This window comes from Lissotriton vulgaris, chromosome 7 (genome assembly GCF_964263255.1).
Source record: "Lissotriton vulgaris chromosome 7, aLisVul1.2, whole genome shotgun sequence".
In the NCBI taxonomy this organism is placed as follows: domain Eukaryota; kingdom Metazoa; phylum Chordata; class Amphibia; order Caudata; family Salamandridae; genus Lissotriton; species Lissotriton vulgaris.
Window position 1 is genome coordinate 245,378,896 of NC_141695.1, and position 19,303 is coordinate 245,398,198.

General features: G+C 46.3%; 1 protein-coding gene across 2 annotated transcripts in view; it reads left to right on the plus strand.

The window, feature by feature from the left end:
* Positions 1-1,085: 1,085 nt before the first annotated feature.
* Positions 1,086-19,303, plus strand: part of LOC147701296 (uncharacterized) — a 134,515-nt gene continuing 116,297 nt past the window's right edge. Inside the window, exons 1-2 of one of the 2 annotated variants that reach the window (XM_086930024.1) lie at positions 1,095-1,848; positions 1,968-4,746. The gene's annotated coding sequence lies outside the window, so the exon portion shown is untranslated. Of the gene's footprint in view, positions 1,849-1,967; positions 4,747-19,303 lie in introns of both variants that reach the window. The other variant, XM_086930023.1, reaches the window with a different exon arrangement.

A 19,303-nucleotide genomic window follows, 5' to 3' on the forward strand; every position in this document is an offset into this window, starting at 1 on the left:
CCTAAATGGCTTAGTGGCTATTGTAGTATTTATATTATTAAAACCTATATGGGTGTTGGAATCACATATCATCCATACGTGTGGAGTGATTGGTCAGGCGAAACCGCCAGGATAGAAAACAAAACAGTGGTTATTGTTTTCTGTAAAAATAAGACTGCACTTTTTCCCAAAGAAACCCTCCTTTGCAATATCAGAATTACATCAAATTGAGGAAACAAAACATTAAGCATCTTAACCCACGATTTTCAGCTTGCATGCAGCTCCTGCATGCCAGTAAGTAGATGAGTTATAATAGAAGGCTTGCAGTTTATGCAATGACAGTAACAAAATGATCTCAGGGCCAAATGCAGTAGCCCACTAACTTATCTAAATAAAATAAAAATCTCTGTTCTGCATGTGACACGATGTGCTTTGCAGCAGACACATTAACCCTCTACGCTACTGTGTGAGGGCAAAACTGTGACGGGACAAAACACAGAACTCACTCCGAATTGTGTTGTCCACCGGAGTTACCTTACCCCTATTATAATCCTCTCAACATTGCTGGGCACACAGTGACCTCTGCAGCAGGTACCTTAATCCTGTAAAATATTTAAAAAGAAATCCCCTTTGTGACAAATTAAGTAATCTAGGGCAGATTTCCTCTCGCGTGTTTTAGTTGTCAGTTTTATACCCAGCAGGTTGTTTTTAAAGTAAATGTACAAGTTGCAGCCAGACTCTGTTTTTCAAGCTCCGCCCCTTGTGACTACATCACCTGTCTTCTGCACAGATTGAGTCCTAATGTATGTGTTTTCGGAGTGATTTATATCCAAGTCCAGCGCTGCTAGGCCAACTCCAGCCCTTTGCCGCAACCCTTCCCTCTGCCCTTCGCTCCGGTCACTGCCCTGCCTCTGTTAGCGTGGCGTCGACCATGCACTTTTTAGTATTACTTGAAACTTAAATTATTAGTTACATTGAAGTGAGACGCATAGATGGGACCACGGGCGGAAGAGGTCGAGTCGAAGAAAGAGTCATGTTACGGTTGTCACTGATACCGTCATGGATTCAGGCGTGCCTATATCATGAGACCAGACCTGCTCCTCCCCGTTCCGGGCATTCGAGCGCGCGGAGTGAGCGAGCACAGACTTCAGCCATCGCTTCACAAGGTGCCATCCAGCTGCAGCTCTGCCTTCTGACAAGTCCCCTGCTGCCGCTCTGACCTCCTGCGACGCCCCAGCCCGCCCTTCACCCACATTATTTCGCTCGTTTTCGGAGCGGAGGCCCGAGAGGAGCAGTGTGGGATCTCAGAGCCACGGGCTGGGTGAGCTCTGCTTGGCCGGGACCGCGCTGTACAGGAATCCGGAGCCGTATCCAGGCACAGGTAATGACCATCGTCGCCGCAGAGCGCACCGAGGCGAATCCTGAGGTCCCTCGGACCCTCCCGTTATGCGGGTGGAGGGACAGGGCACTCACTGGTGCATTCCCATGGTACATCGATGATGGGGCCCTGTGGGGCCCTAAGCTGCGCCTCGCGGGTGGTGCGCATTGGGGTGGCACCCACTGCTTCTTGATTGGCGCATTGTTCCAGGTGGCCGCTCTGCTCTTATGTCCGTGTACTGCTGTAGGCGCTATGCTCTTCAGCCCCGCTTCTCTCACCTGTGCGCTCTCGGTCACCTGTGAAGTGTAGGTTGCGGCTCACTGACTACCCCAGCACAGCTCCACAGACCTCGATCTGTCTCCAGTTTTGATGACAAACACCCAAGCGCCTAGAGGTGACGCCTCACGGGAGAGCCACTGAAAGCTCGAGGCAGAAGCCTGGCTCAGTGCCAGGGTGTCTGTGTTGGAGGGTTAATTGTTCATATGCAGAAGGTGCCCCTTCCTGCCCATAAATAATCAGTTATGGCTATTTACTACTTCTATGTGTGCTACATTCTGTAGCACGCATAGAAGCAGCAAATTAGCATTATTTAATGATTGACTATGGGCAGGAAGGGACACCTTCCTGCACAAAAACAATTATTAATTGTGAATTGCGCCTGGAGGTCAATGCGCTAAGTTGAATGTTAACTAGAAGCCTCTTCGGAAGCAATGCTGTAATCTGATATGGTTGAGACTGTAAGCATGTACTCTTGAGTATCTTGTGAACTGTATTTTTCACAAAAAGACTAACTTATAACAAAGCCCATTTGATCAAAAACATACATTGTCAATGTCGGGCGCCAGTGCAAATTGGGAAACTGGGCGTTCCACGGGCTAACTTGTTCCAGCCCCAGTGCCCACGGGTCAACAGCATGGCGACTAATGAGCAATGCAGGAACTGATTAACAAAGCGCAACTTAATTGGTGGTGAAGTTGTGGCAGTAGCAGCAGGGTGTCAGAGAACAGAGGAAGTGGCAGGAAGCCGTGCCCCTTTCTTAACACCCTGCGTGGTGTGTGGCCATATTTCGTAAAAAAGTAAAAATGTCTAAGCTGCCACAGGTCAATCCATTTCACAGAAAAATGCAAGATCCCTGCAGTGTGTTCTTTGCCCAAGCTGACATTCTTAAATCACAGCCCCCTCTCTCGTGGTGGCACTCGGGGGTGGGGGCGCTAAATAAGTCTGCTGTGATGGGAGCAAATCATGAAAATTATATTTGCCTCAAGCTGCAAACAGAAGCTTTTTGAGCCCCATAAAAGCCGATTAGACAGAATGTGACTTTATTGAGTTGTACGTAATACCTTGCATTACGGTCACTTCACAACACGCCCCTCTTTCAGATGCCAGCGCCTTGAGACCCTCCCGGGTGAGTAGCGCGCTCTACAAATGCCGTGATTGATTGATTGATGCTAGTCACTTATACATAGAGTTGGGCAGTTGGTTGCTTGATGTGCAAAGCCTACTCCAGTTAATGTACTCCCTTAACAAAATGGCGTCCTAAGTTGACAAACAGAAAGTGCCTGTCCTCGGTCTTGTATTCATAAATAAGTTGACATCACACAGAAGGTGCTAGAACTCGGCAGCTCCCTTTCAAATGAAAAGCTCCGTCATTATTGTGCCTTATATAACGTTTAATCATTGTCCTTGATGTGCTCAACCATCTAGTATTTGAAGCCCTTCCTTACAACAAAATAATGGTTATGCCCCCTTATGAGAAAGCTCCATCCCCCTTAAATGTGCATTCATAAGTGCATACACGCATTTAGTTGTCTTTACCTTTCTTTGTACAATCTGCCACTTCAGTTGCATTGCTCACAGAAGTTAACGTCACTCAATTCTGTTGTCTGCGGATTCTAACCAGGTGACCTTAAACCCTAGCAAGCTGCATTTCAGCAATAGTTTCTGTGCTGTTGTATTTACTAGGGGAATGGGAGAGAGTTACGGCATGTGTTGCAGAAATTATTAGGTATCCAACAATTTATAGGGGATATTAACCACAAACTAGCCCAGGAGGTTCACCCACTTGCCACAAAGGTATGTGTAAATAGCTGATCACAGGTTTAAATGTTCAAGAAGCATCTTCGGTTAATCTGTTTACAATGGGACCCTTCAGGGAAGGTTACCACCTCACACAAGGCAATTGGACGTGGTCTCCAGTTCTGAGGCTCATCTACAGGTTATTGATTTTTGTAGTACTCATTAGTTCAACGGTAATGAAACAAGACAACAACATCCAAAATGCATTAGTCTATTACACAAAAAACTAGGGTTCCAAATACGGCAACTGAAGGAAAAGCAACACCATAATTAAACTCCACAACATACCACTCCATAATTCACAATGCCATTCCACATAATTACACTGACAAACAATTACACTCCTCATAATTCCAGTACACTCAATACCACATAATTATTATCCTCATATTTCCACTGTACACTAATCCACTCCACACCACACAATTCCACAACGAACCATTCCAATCCAACTCACATAATTCCACTCCACACCACACCACTAACATTCCAAGCCAAAACACGTACGCAAAAGACATTGTCTCTAAGGCCCACAGATGCGAGACCAGTTGCATTGTAAATGCTTGTGTTTTTGTAGCCATCTGACTTTCTAAGAGCTGCTTCTTTTATTTTGGCGCTTGTGCCTTTTCCTGTCCCAGCCAGACCCTGCCTGTGCATTTCAGTTTGAGTCTGGCGTGAGTCTGGAGCGGGCAGCCCGCATGGCTGTCAGCGTCCATCTCAAAATATAGATGTACAGAGGGTGATTGCATTTTGACAAGCAGTTTTATAATAACAATAAAGTGTCTATTTGCTAAATGGGCACGCGCCACAAGGAGTACCGAAAACGTAACCGAAAGATAAGAGATGTTTTTTGTTATCCAATCCAATGGTACTTATTTATCGACCTCGGAATGATAAACGGTTGAGAGGACCTGCCCCGATTTTAGCCTGTGACCAGGGATCGGACAGTGCCACCTCTCTGCATTTGAACTTGGCTCAAGGGCATTGGAGCGCTGTACACAGTGACGACACTGACTGAGCTGATGCAATCTGCTCGAGATCACGTGGTTGCCTGGGTGGACGAGTTGTGATTTTGACCAGTGTTTCTTGCTTGCATGAATTACCCCCTCTCTTCAGCTCCTTCCCGCTGCTCTGCAAACGGTGGCCCGAGTGCCGCCATAGTCTGGGCACAGTCTTCCGATCAAGATGTCCCCTCGTAGTGCGCAGATTAATTCTTATCCAGAATGAAGACCCTCTCTCTATGAAGACTCTGAGACATGTTGAGGTTTTCAAGAAAGCTCGCCCGTAGCTGAGGATTTTAATCTATGCAAAAGGTGACATTTTAATTGGTTAACATTACGGCTGTTTACAGCGCTAAGAAACGGCGGAATTTTTGACGCGCTACATAAAAAAACTTATTGTGCAGGCGGGGCATATTTTATTGTCTGCAGTTTGCTTAGGGATCTACCGGTAGATGTCGGCGCTTACAAAGTACACAATAAATCTAGGTTGGAAGCAACAAGCGCTGTGCATATGGAGGGAGAGGAGGCGAACGGCGATTCTGTTAATCTAGTGGGATTCAGCTATTGACATTACACTTGACGCATACATTTCTATAAAAATAAAGTGTGTCTTGGGTTTTACACCACACTCCGAAATGTATGATGTTGTTACGCGGCCGGATCTTTGATTACGTCATTTGTATTGTTTCTTATTGTATTGTCATTTTTTTAGTTGAAAAAAAAAAGAAAAAAATTATGTATTGGAGCACGGTGTTCGGTGTTTTATGGAGTGTTGGAGCTGCGATTATTTTACAGCCAGCACCCTCGCTGCTGGACTACATATCCCGCGACAGCCCTGGTTTGTTAATTGTTAGGTCGATACATTGGTGCTACGCCCTCTGTTGACGGGGTGGGGTGGCGGATTTACGGACGATGAAACGAGATCCTGACTCAAATGTGACGGTGTAGGGTCTCTCAATGTGCACCCGAGGGGTAAATTCCACACAAGTAATCTTAATACCCTGTCAAAATTCTGTGTACATACTCAACCTCCCCAAAGGTACACCGTCCTAACCTCAATAACACAATTGAAAATACTAGAGAATGAAGGGAGTACACCCTTCATTCCTAGTTTTTTGGACGATGAAACGAGACCTAATTAATTTGGCGCGTGGAACTCTTAATGCACACGCCTGCCTTCAGTACATGCGCGGCCTAGTCTATCAGGGGTCTTGTCACAAAACATAATTTTGGTACGTGAAGCTTTCCTACACACACGATTCAAGTTGTGATTTGTGTCGTTCATGGTACACCCACGTTTACAGGGGATATTTATAAACTAGGGAACGTTTAGTTACATTAAAAAGAGGTTGTGCTAATTTTCTCGTCGTAGTATATGTAGCGCCCCACAGTCCAGAGTGTAGTGTCCTGCTGGACACGTTCTAGTGTTCTGCCTGTTTGCACCTCACACCATACACCCACCCATCACAGGCGTCACCAGCCAGGTGACCCTGCAAATAAAAGGGGCCGGGCGCATGCGCCCTGGGCTAGTTACAGTACACTACTCAGTGTATCTGTGCCGTTACTCATCCAGCTTGCGGGCCTACCACCCACGACACCACACAGAGTATATCCTGTGCGGTGTGTTGTGCAGGTCAAAATTAACCTATTATTGCTCAGTGAGGTAACAGTAGTCGCTGACACCTGCAGGCAGGAAAGCCTGTCCATGCAGGTTAATTAGGCGGCCGCCTGTCGTGCCAGCCAAATCTGAGGAAAAACTTAAACAAACAAATATAAATTTAAAAAAAAACATAAGGTCATGGAATGCATGGTTCTTCTAAAGCACTAGCTGTTGGGCTGAAACCCAGTCTAGGGGCAAACTAATCTTTAGTGATATTAAGGTGTTAAATTAGTTCCCAACCTGGCAAAGCCACTTGGCATGCCATTGTTCTAAAGTTGGTAAATTGAGCAGCATAGTCCTAGTTTTGGCAGGCCTAAGAAGCAACTTTTAAAAACTGTGTAGTTTGATAATAGTAAATTAAAGATTTCCTGGGGTCGCATTTAAGGACAGGTGAGCGATGGCATAGCTAAATCTGTGTGGATTATCCAGTAAATACACAGTGTGCATGTGTTTTCGAAAGATAAATGAAACATGGAGAAGTGTGGCTCACAGTGTAGAGCAGGCAGACCCAGAAGCTGAGGTCAGACCCGGGACCAGGGTTCAATTCCCGACGCGGCAGGGTCTTGAGCTCAAATGTCCACAGGACTCGATAATTCTCGCTTCGGTGCCTGCTCTAATCATGGGTTCTCACTCTGCAACACTGGGCATTAAGCTTGCTTAATCTCCACAACGGCCCCCCTGTGGTGGGATGCCTGGCTTTCACCTTGGGGATGCCCTGTAGGGGCTGTCTCACAGGGAAAAGCCAGGACGGGTTCCCAAGGCAAGCGCCGGGAAACCTCCGGGTAGCTGTGCGCTCAATAAATGCAATAATAATAATGTATAGATATATTTTACATGGCTTCACTGAATTACTTAACATGCTAAAACCTTGAAAAAGCTGCTGGTGGAAGCGAAACACGTGTCGGTTGATGAATTGGAATTAACTGCATCAAAAAAGTCTAAAGAAGAAGAGATTTTGAAACATATGGTTTCCAACATATGAGTTCCTTCCTTCGACTCATGGAACCTTCCTTCTTAAACAGTTAGCTTCTACGGTAAACCCAAATTCTTGTACTTTAACAAAAATTTGCGGTGTGTCATCTGCCCAGGAACTCTACAAGATGATACCATAGTATACAAGATGCCATATATTCATCTGATATCCAGACTTGCAGCACATACGACTAGGAAAAATCCCAATAAAAAAAATTCCTGCTTAATATAACTTCTTATGTGATCCCATTAGGCTGTTTGCAACCGGTAAAATGCTTTTTGACATGAACAATCACTATTTTGCGAGTAGGTAAGCTGATACCGCCTCACAAAATAAGGTTTGAGAGTCTCTATTACGAAGAGGAGTGTTAAGGGCATCCCTTCCTAATAGCGAGTCGCTCTGTTATTTAGGAATGTTTTGCGACTGGGAATGGGGTTGCAAAACATTCGCTATTACCACAATTTTCAAGTTGGTGGTAACCTCGCTAACGGGAAAGGGTCCCCAAGGGATTCCTTCCCTTTTGTGAATGTGGGTGAAAACATTTCTAATAGCACGCAGTGGTCCCAGAAAACTTTTCATTTTTATTTTTGTAATGCAGCCCATTTTCCTTTAAAGAAAATGGGCTGCGTTACAAATAAAATACTGCTCTATTAAAAAAGCAATCATAGGCAAGGTGGTATGCTGCCCCAGTAGGCCACCATCCCTGTGATTTTAGACATTCCCAATGGGTCGCAAATTGCGACCTGTCTCAAATACTGACGGATTTAGGCCCAGATCTCTGTACTGAGGTGAATGTATGATATTGTTCTGCATTCGGTCCATCATATGTTCTTTTTGCATTTGTCACCACGAGTGGGACGGGTATGCCCAGACACGGGTCCTGTGCTCTACATGCCACTGAGTCAAGCTATCCTGGCTGATGAGGGCTGAAAGCCCGAAACCAGTCCTAGGATGCTTGTTTCCATTCCAGGGAGGACTTGGCCTGGCAGTTTGGGCTGGACTGTTCCCATTGGGTGCAGGGTCAAGACTGATTTGCACATGGTTGGGTCCAAACTGGAATGGCATGGTGAGCAAAAAAACAATGGATTTAGGCCCAGATCTCTGTACTGGGGTGAATGTATGTCATTCTTCTGCATTCTGTCCATCATTTGTTCTTTTTGCAAATATTGATGAGGTAGGTCCGTTTGCGACCCACTGGGAATCACTAAATGTGTCTACATTTGTAAGTACATTTGATTTTGAGAGTCTCTAATTGCAATTTGCAAAAACTCGCAATTAGAGACTCTTGTAATACAAGTCGTTTCTAAATACATTTCTGAAATGTATTAGATTTGGGGCATTGAGTTTTCCAATTATTTAGAAAGAACAGATGTGATTTAACGGCTTTGTGGATCAACAATTGGAATTATCTTTCTGCGGTTCTCAATTTTATTCTTCATATGCAATCAGTAATAATTTAGATAGCGCGTAACACAATCCTGTGAAGGTGTGACTGATCAGAATTGTTTTTGTATTTTAATTGTATTGATGTAGCACTACTACCCCTGACGAGGCACTGAATACTTTCATTTCTTATGGGTCTAGATTTATAGCGCCTCCAGTTGCCTTTTAAGACATTGATTTAAAATATATTATCTGTATGTACGAGGTACGCCCAGTCCCACAGCAAGACATAGAGGGGATTTCTAAAAAAAACGCGAACATCCCAAGGAGGCCTTTAGTGACCCTGTGATGAAACACTTCCGGTCGCGCCCGAGGCAGCAGATCCGGTCTTAAGTAACACTGCTGACGCCAATTCACGCACTACTCCCACGCCCGCCAAGGGAATCTTATCTCACTTCCAAACTCAACTATGTTTATGTAGGAACCGAGAAAGATGAGAAAATGAGTCAGTCAATGGTTTATGTGCTTACCGTTGTCAGCACAATCTAAAAACATAAATCTATACTCATTGTGTATTAGGCACGGTATTTCTGCATGCTAATATCGCTCTGTTTTGTTATCTATCCTCCTGAGATATATAAAACCTTAAAGTGTTAAAAAAACATAAACGTGCAACATTCAAAAACAACTAAAAAGTCCTACACAGTTATAAAATATACCTGAAGAGACAAATCACTTATGCCATTTTTTATATATTTATATTCTACTTTTTTGCACATAAGAATTAAGTTTCCTGTTTTTTTTCCTTTTTTCTTTCTTGTGCTCTTTTTATACTATTTGGGTAGACGTTATGATGTGATATTATGTTGTTTTGGGGTATTTTTCTGATTTCTTTGTCATTTTTAGCTTGAAGCCTACCAGATAGTGCAGCTGTCTGGTTTGCTAAAGACATCCTGTGAACATTTAGAAACCTGACCAAGCAATGCATTCCGCCCATTGCTTACCATTGGTTTTGTGACCGTAACTCAAATTATCTGGCTTTCTATCTGCTAGCATTATTTGCTTTAGCCTGGCCAGCTTGAGTTTGTCACTTCCATTGGTCAAAACTTGTTTACTGTATTCTTCTGCAAACTCGCTTTCTGTAAACAGGTCTTTAAATCTTGTTCTTGTCCTGTCACATTTGGGAAGCATTAAAAGACAGAGGTCAAATGTCAAGCTATCTCTTCCGAGGGAGCTTGGTGTTTACTTTTCTTTCTCTTACTTCAAAGCGAGAGCATTTGTGTGACAATCTTGCAGAGTATTAATGTAAGAGAAGGTGTAGGATATTCAAAAAAGAACTGGTCTGATGTTTTAAGAATATATCAGAATTAGTGAAAACAAAGCAATTGTTTTGTAATTCTGAAGTGTGATGGAAACAAATATTTGAATATGATAAAAAACCATCAATACACTATGTAATGATATTTCCACACCGTATCGTTTATGCAGCAAAACCATATTGCGGTGCAAATGTAATGGACATTTCAATTTAAAATGTGTTGCCTCTAATGGCAATGCTGTACCACACCATTCATAGTCCACACTAGGCCACTCCCCTCTATATCACACCACTCCATTCTTTGAAACTCCACTCCAAACTACTAATGCCACTCCACTCTATGCCTCTCCACTCTAAGACACTCTATGACATGCCTCGCCACGCCACTTAACTCCACCCCCTCCAATCTATGCAACTCATAGCACGACACAACATGCCACTCCACTCTACGTCTTTCCACTTCACACCACTTGCCCCACTCCACTTTAGCCCACTCCAATCTACCCTACTCCAGTCTACCCCACTCCACTCCAATGTACCTCACCCCACTCCACTTCGATACAATCTATCTCATTCTACTCCACTCCAATCTTCCCCACTCCACTCAATATAACCCACTCTACTCCAACCTACCCCACTCCACTCCAGTCTACCCACCCCACTCCAATCTGCCCCACTCTATCCCAATCTACCCCACTCCACTCTTGTCTAACTCTGTCCATTCCACTATGATACATTCTACCCCACTCCACTCCAATCTACCCCACTCCACTATGCCCCACTCCATTCCAATCTGCCCCACTCCAGTCCATTCAATCTATTCCTCTCCACTACAATGTACCACACTCCACCACACACACCCCCACTATAATCTACCTCACTCCACCTCAATCTACTGCACTACACTCAAGTCTACCCCACTCCACTCTCACCCCCTACAATCTACCCCAATCCAGCTCCAATGTACACCAATCCAACCCAATCCAATCTACTAGACTCCACTCCAGTCTACCCCACTCCACTCTTCTCCACTTCAATCTGTCCAAGTCCAATTTACCCCACTCCTCAAATTCCACTGCATTCTATCCAACTCTACTCTAACCTACCCCACTCCACCAAAGTCTATCCCACTCCAATCTACCACAATCTACCCTACTCGCTCCACACTACTACCCTTCACTCCACTTTACCCAATCTACCCCACTCCACTTCATCCAATCTACCCCACTCCAAATTACCCCACCCCACTGAATTCTAGTCATCTCCAATTTACCCCTCCCAAATCTGCCCCACACCAATCTACCTGACTCCAATCTACCGCTATCTACTCCACTTCAATCTACTCCACTCTACTCCAATCTACCCCACTCCACCACACTGCAATTTGCTCCACCCCACTCTACCCACACCAATCCACTCCATTCTAATGTAATCCCACTCCAAACTACCCCACTCCATTCCAATGTACCCAACTTTAGTCCACCCAATCTACCCCATTCCAGTCCACCCTAATCTACCCCACTATACTCCATTCCAATCTACCCCACTCCACTATTCCCCAATCTAACTCACTCCACTCTACCACAATCTACCAAACTCCACTCCACTCCACTCTACCTAATCCACCCCACTCCACTGCACTCCAGTCTACCACATGCCACCCAAACCTACCCCTCTCCAGTCTAATCTAACCCACTCCACCCCAGCTTACCTTACTCAAATTTACCCCATCCAGTCTGCCTCACTCCAATCTACCTCACTCTACTCCATTTAAATTTATCCTACACTTCCACCCCATCCTGAATCTGCCCCACACCACTCTATCCCACCCCAACCCAATCTACCCCACACCACTCTATCCAACTCCACTCTAATTTAACCCACTCCTATCTACCTCTCCAATATACCCCACTCCATTCTAATCTACCCCACTTCACTCCAATTTAGCCTACCATAATTTACCCAATAAATCCCACTCCAATCTACCCATTCCACTCTACACCACTCCACCCTAATCTACTCAATTCCTTTCCAATCTACTCCTGTCCACTCCCGTCTACCCCACTCCACTCCAATCTACCTCAATCCACTGCACTCCACTCTTCCCCAGTGTACCCCACTCCACTCCAATCTTCCCCAATATATCCCACTCCATTCTACCCCGATCTACCCCACTTCAATCTCCCCGTCCAGTCTACCCCACTCCACTCCAATCTACTCCACTCCAATCTACCCCACTCCACCCCAATCTATTCCACTTTATCCCAATCCAATCTACCCTACTCAACCACTCTAATATTTCACAATATACTCTACTCCAATCTATTCCACTCTACCCCATCCCATCTTGATCTACCCCAAACCACTCCAATCTACCCCACTGCCCAATATACCCCACTCCACTCTACCTCTATTTACTCCAATGCAAACTACCCATATCTACCTCACACCATTCCATTCTACCCTACTATAATCCAACCAATCAAACCCACTTTACTCCCATCTACCCGTCTCCACTGCAGTGTATCACACTCCACTCCAATCTACCCCAATGTACTCGACCCCAAACTTCACCACTCCAATATACCCTTCTCCACCCCAATCTACCCGACTTCAATCTACCCCACTCCAATCTACCCCACTCCATCTAACCTCAATCTAATCCAATCCACCCCACTCCATTCTATGCCAATCTACTCAACTCTACTCTAGCTCAATCTACACAAATCTACTCCATTCCACCACCCATCCAACCCCAATCCATGCCACTAACTTTTAGCCATGCTGAGCAGTAGCCAGACTAGTTTGCATAATAGATAAACACATTGCCAAAGCCAATAGCTCTCATAGGTAAGACCTATTGGATTTGCCAATGCTTGTATTCTTTTATATTCTGGTGGCAGTGCTATCTAACTATTCAGCCAGAAAATACTGAGCCACTTTTACCAATAAATCGGCCCCTGACCACCATGTTTTGCTGTCTGCTGGGTTTTGGCGTGGCTAATTTCTTGCAAAGCTTTGGCTGGGATCTGGGCATCGGCCCCAGACATCAAGTTCGACCCCCACCTGAAAAAACCACTGATTTTTCAGTGATCTGTTTTCTCTTCTGCCCATATTGCTCTGCCTTACTGTGGGGGATGGAATCTGTATTCATTCTGGTTCCAAGTTGGTCAGTCCTGTTATGAATATCAGAGTGCTGTGGTCTAACTGCACAGACTGGCCACTACTGTGAAAACTCAACATGCTGATTGTAATATCTCAGCACTTTTGTCTTACCGCACTGATGTGTCACTGCTGTGAGACCTAACCACGCAGACTGTATTGACAGTGGTGTGGTTTAACAGCACCAATGGTCACTGCTATTAGTAATATTACAGAGTTGTGTCCTTACAGTACTAATGGCTGTCCACTACTGTGAGAACTCACCATTCGGATTGTAATTAAACAGCACTGTTCGCATACAGCGCAGATGGGTCACCGCTGTAAGAACGCATTACATTGCTGTGGGAACTCACCATTCGGATTGTAATATCACAGTGCTGTAGTCTTACCGCACCAATGGTCACCTCTGTTAGGAATATCACAGCGCTGTGGTCTCACTGCACCTACCGGCCACTTCAGAGAGACCTCATTATATTGCTAGGAATGTCTCGTTCCTTTTATTGTACATTACTAATTAGACCGCTGTAGAAAGCTCATACGAAGGGGGGGGGGGGGGGTGTCCTACAATGCTGATATGGCAGTCTTTGGAGTAAGAGCATTTATTACTAAAATCATGTATTGTGATCTTGTTTTCTCTCTCTCACACTCTCTCTCCTCTCTCTTGCACTCTTTCTCTCACTTGCTCTCTCACTCAGTGTCATAACTTCCTTGAAGTAGGGGTGTCCGGCCACTTTGAATTGGAGGCCAGGATGACATTGTATGTCAACAACTCATCTGTCAAGTCATATTTGAGGACTTACTGGTAGTGATGTAATGGCAGGAAGTGATGTCACATGAACTTTGATATCAATGTTATCACTGGAAGAGTCCTGACAGGACAAGACCTCCCATGAAAAATAAGTTTATTTTAGACCATAAAATATAATTAGAGTCTAAAAAAAAAGGTTTAACACCAATAAGTTACACAAATATTGACACAATAGTAAAAGAGTAACTTTTACAAATTCATGTCTTTTACACTGATGTGTGCATTGTAACAGCTGAGTCTGCACCACTAAAAATAGCTCCGCATTAGAACTTTAACTGTATGACAGTGTTCATAGAAAAAAAAACTGTGAGAACATACTACTGACACAGACGGGTCATTAAAATGATGGAAAATAGCCCCATGTGCATGTCACTTCATAATGTAATCGTATGTGTCCATGTTTTTCTGTCTAAGCCATTTGTTTGTCATGTGCATCAAATGCACTGTTTTTTGCAGAATATCAGGATGTAAGTCAGAATATTGCTATTAAAAATATCGTCTTCAGGGGTGTGGAATTTAATAAAATATCTACTTGTCCATCAATCAATCACGGCATTTGTAAAGCGAGCTACTCACCCGGGAGGGTCTCAAGGCGCTGGGGGAGAGGGGTAAGTTACTGCTCGAACAGCCAGGTCTTGAGCTTCTTCCTGAAGGAGAGATGGTCTTGGGTACGCCGAAGGTGGGTGGGGAGGGAGTTCCAAGTCTTGGCTGCCAGGTAGGAGAAGGATCTTCCTCCAGTGGTGGTTCTGCGGATGCGTGTTACGGTGGCGAGGGCGTGGCTGGTCGATCGTAGCTGGTGGGTGGGTGTGTAGAAGGTCATGCGGTCGTTGAGGTACTTGGGACCCAGGTCGTGGAGAGCCTTGTGTGCGTGGGTGAGGAGTCTGAACGTGATTCTCTTGCTGACGGGGAGCCAGTGCAGGTCTCTCAGGTGTCCGTTGATATGGCTGTGACGGGAGATGTCCATGATGAGTCGTGTGGAGGCGTTCTGGATGCGTTGAAGTCTTTTTTGAAGTTTGGCTGTGGTTCAGGCGTAGAGGGTGTTCCCGTAGTCCAGTCGGCTGGTGACGAGTGCCTGTGTGACGGTCTTCCTGGTTTCAGTGGGGATCCATCTGAAGATCTTGCGGAGCATGCGCAGGGTGTTGAAGCACGAAGATGAGACGGTGTTGACTTGTCTGGTCATCGACAGGGAGGAGTCAAGGATGAAGCCCAGGTTGTGTGCGTGGTCTGTTGGTTTGGGAGCGGTGCCCAGGGCTGGGGGCCACCAGGAGTCGTCCCAGGCAGAGGGTGATGATCCCAGGATGAGGACTTCCGTCTTGTCTGAGTTCAGCTTAAGGCGGCTGTTCCTCATCCAGTCGGCGACGTCTTTCATCCCTTCGTGTAGGTTGGCTCTGGCGGTGGTTGGGTCGTTGGTGAGGGAGAGGATCAGCTGGGTGTCGTCGGCGTAGGAGATGATGTTGAGGTTGTGTTGGCGTGCGATGGCTGTGAGGGGGCTCATGTAGACGTTGAAGAGGGTTGGACTGAGTGAAGATCCTTGTGGTACGCCGCAGATGACTTCGGTGGCCTCGGATCTGAACGAGGGGAGGCGGACTCTCTGGGTTCTTCTGGCGAGGAACGAGACGATCCATTCCAGTGCTTTCTCTCGGATTCCGATGTTGCTGAGGCGCTTCACTAGGGTGCGGTGGCAGACAGTGTCGAACGCCGCAGAGAGGTCCAGGAGGATGAGGGCCGCTGTTCCCCGTTGTCGATCAGGGTTCTGATGTCGTCGGTGGCTGCGATAAGGGCGGTCTCGGTGCTGTGGTTGGCCCGAAACCCAGACTTCGAGGGGTCGAGAGATCCGTTCGTCTCGAGGAAGGCGGCAAGCTGCCTGTTGACGGTCTTCTCGATGACTTTGGCCGGAAAAGGAAGGAGCGAGATGGGACGGTAGTTCTTGAGGTCGGTGGGGTCTGCCGTTGGTTTCTTCAGGAGGGCGGTCAGTTCGGCGTGCTTCCAGCTCTCCAGGAAGGTGGCGGTGTGGAAGGAGTAGTTGATGATGTCTCGGAGATGGGGTGCGATGATGACGTCGGCTTTGTTGAAGACGTGGTGTGGGTAGGGGTCGATTGGTGATCCGGAGTGGATGGAGTTCATCGTGCGGGTGGTGTCTTCTGTGCTGATCGGGGTCCATTTGCAGAGGGTGGTGGTGGCGGGCGTTGGTTCGGTGGTAGGGTGCGTGGTCTGTGCGTTGAAGCTGTTGTGTATGTCGGCGATCTTGCGGTGGAAGAATGAGGCAAGTGATTTGCAGAGGTCTTGCGAGGGAGTGATGTTGTTGTTTCCGGCGCTGGGGTTGGAGAACTCTTTGACGATGCTGAAGAGTTCCTTGCTGTCGTGAGCGTTGTTGTCCAGTCGTACTTTGAGTGCCGTCTTTTTGGTGGCGAGGGTCAGCTGATGGTATTTGCGGGTGGCGTGCTTGAGGGCGGTCCTGTTGTCTGTGGTGTGGTCGAGCCGACAGGCCTTCTCAAGGGTGCAGCAGTTCCTCTTGGATTCCTTGAATTCGTCGGTGAACCAGGGGGTTTTCTTGCTGCCGGGTCTGCTGGGAGGGTTCTTTAGTGGTGCAAGGTCATCGGCGCAGGCGGTCAGCCACTTGGTGAGGTTGCTGGCTGCTTCGTTGGGGTCTGTTGTGCTGGTGGGAGTGTTCTGGCTGAGGGAGGCGGTGAGCTGCTCGGCGGTGATCTTGCTCCAGCTCCGGCGGGGAACCTGTTGCGGGTGGTGGTGGGTCGTAGTTCTTCTGAAGCTGAAGTGGACGCAGCTGTGGTCGGTCCAGCGGAGTCCGGTGGCGTGGCTGAAGGAGATGTGCTTGCTGGATGCGAAGACGGGGTCAAGCGTGTGGCCGACGTAGTGGGTGGGGGTGTTCACCAGTTGCTTGAATCCGAGGTTGGCGAGGTTGTCCAGCAGGGCGGTGGTGTTTCTGTTGTTGTTGTTCTCCAGGTGGAAGTTGAGGTCCCCTAGGAGGATGTAGTCGGCGGAGGGAAGGGCGTGCGGGCTGATGAAGTCTGCGATGTCTTCGCTGAATTGTGTGCGTGGTCCCGGGGGTCTGTAGATGAGGGTGCCTCGGAGGGTAGTCTGGGGTCAGTGTGTATCTGGAAGTGCAGGTGTTCGGCGGCGGTGAAGGATTCGTCGGAGTTAGTCGAGATGCGCTTGGTGTTCTTGTGTACGATGGCGATGCCTCCTCCTGTCTGGTTGACGCAGTCCTTCCGGGCGATATCGGGCGCTGAGGAGGCGTTCATCCAGGTTTTGGTGAGGAAGGCGACGTCCGGTGCTGTTGCGTCGAGCAGGTCCCAGAGTTCCACGGCGTGTCTGTGGACGGAGCGGGTGTTGAGCAGGATGTATTTCAGGTGGTTGCTGCTGGTGCTCGACTTGGCGGGGGTGGAGCAGATCTGGTGGCAGGTGAATCGGCAGGCTTGGCAGGGGAAGGGTCCGTGGGTGCGTCTCCGGGTGGCTCGGTAGCAGGCGGGGTTCCGGCCGGCATTGAGAGCGTTGAGAGTGGCGGCGTCGTAGGTCCGTCGGGTAGTCTTGCATTGGCGGCAAGGTCCAGGGGTTCTGGCGCTGGGTGCGGTCCAGGCGCGGACGGGTGCAGACGGGCTTGCCTTTGGCGCACAATCGGTGCACCCGCTGCGCGTGACCGCTGCGCGTGCTAGGGGGTGTCATAAGAAGGAGCCGGGAGGGAGGGTCAGCTGGGTGGCGGGAGCGGGGCGGCGAATGGGCAGGAGGAGGGTGAGGCCGCAGGGAGGCAGCGGCGGGAAACTGGTGAGTCAGGCGGCTCAGCGGCAGCTGGGTCGTCTGGCGTGCAGAAAAACAGGAAGGCAGGAACGGCAGAGAGCAGCGGATTGCTCCATAAATCTTGTCTTGCAAAAAAATATACATGTTCCTTTTGTGCCTTGTAGTGCGGCAGCAAATTATAGTTGTAGTCTCATTATATAAGAGCTCTGATAATAGCCACCCTGATTATGCCAGTGCTAATACTATAGTAGGGCTTAAATACTAGCAATTTCCTTATTTTGAAACTTTCTGCAGATCTACATACTGGGACTGGAGGTAGTGGTAAGCAATAGTTCCAGGGTTAGAATTCCCTTTTGAACCTGTGCAAACTTACTAACTTGCATGTTTACGGGTTTTCACCAGCTCTTCTCTAATCTTTTCCAATAGTGAGAAAGGTTGTTAATGTACTCCTGACAAGGGCAGAAATAAAACTTCTTATAGGGTTGGGAAAAAAGTGTCTCACCAGATTTTCGCATGAGCAAACCTATACATACACATTTGCTCATGCTAAAATACAGTTTACAAATATTTTCTAGGAGTGCGATTTCCTGGTCTACTTCTGTAAATTCTTGTGAATTCATGCAATACGTTAATCTACACTAATGGAAAGTCATATGGCATGGGTACACTTTTGTGACTTTCTTTATGAATTGGACCCCTAATTAGGTCTGGTGTTAACCAAGACCTTTTGTTTTTATTAAACGTCTGTCTCTTTCTTTATCTATCTGTCAGCTGGCTTCAATGTGAGTGATAGCAATCTCCTCTTTCACAAGAAGCATATCGGCACACAAAGTAGTTTTGTTCGGTGCCAGGAACTACTGTGACAATATGTGCTTTATTGAGACCAAACAATATTTAAGTTTTTGTCAGTGTTTGTTACAAGGGTGAGGGCCCGGCAGTTCCCAAAACAGTAACATTTTACAAAAGCCATGTCAAAATAAGACAGCATTGACAAACCAAAAGACTGACTACCAATGTTGGACCTATTAGCTTTGCCAATATTTTCATATTTGCCATAATCTTTTTGAAACATTTTACACTGTTTTTCCATTATGAATATTTTTGGAAAATACTAGCATGCATCAAGACATTTTACCAAATGATGCTTCAAAGAAATGGTACCTAAAATTTCATAGTAATTTTGTATAACATTTTTTTTCTATATTCATTTTTTTCATTGTGAACATTTTATTTTGAAAGAAAAAAATCACCAATCTTGCTTTCAAGCTTTTGCAAATATTTGCATCTAATCAGAGAGCATTCTAGGTGCATTAAATATAGCCCCATATTGTTAAACGTTGTAAACTTGTACATATTTTTTACAGGAACCACTAGTAGGGCAGTTCAAGCTTAAAATATTTATTTAGAGCGTTCAGCCTAACAATAAAGGCTTCCCATTAATAAACCATGAATACTAATTCAAACAGCATTAACATATGGACTCAAATATAGCCTCAACTGCTGCCAATTCTCTTTCCTGCTCCATAATGTGGTACTGTAAAGTGGCAGCTAACAGGTCCTTAACACCAAACAATGTCCTTGGTGTCGGGCTATAGGATTTCACATTCCTGGGTCTTACAGAAATGTTGTCCTGAGTACTGTTTATAAAAATATTGCACCGTTGGGTGTAGATTTTCTATTAATTTGAATAGGCCATTTTTCTGTACATTATATTTCAGACACTATTTTTCTCGTAGCATACCAAGTATCGTAAATGTCATATGCACTAAAAACCTATTTGGATCAAAATATCAGCCTGTGATTTGCAGCAAT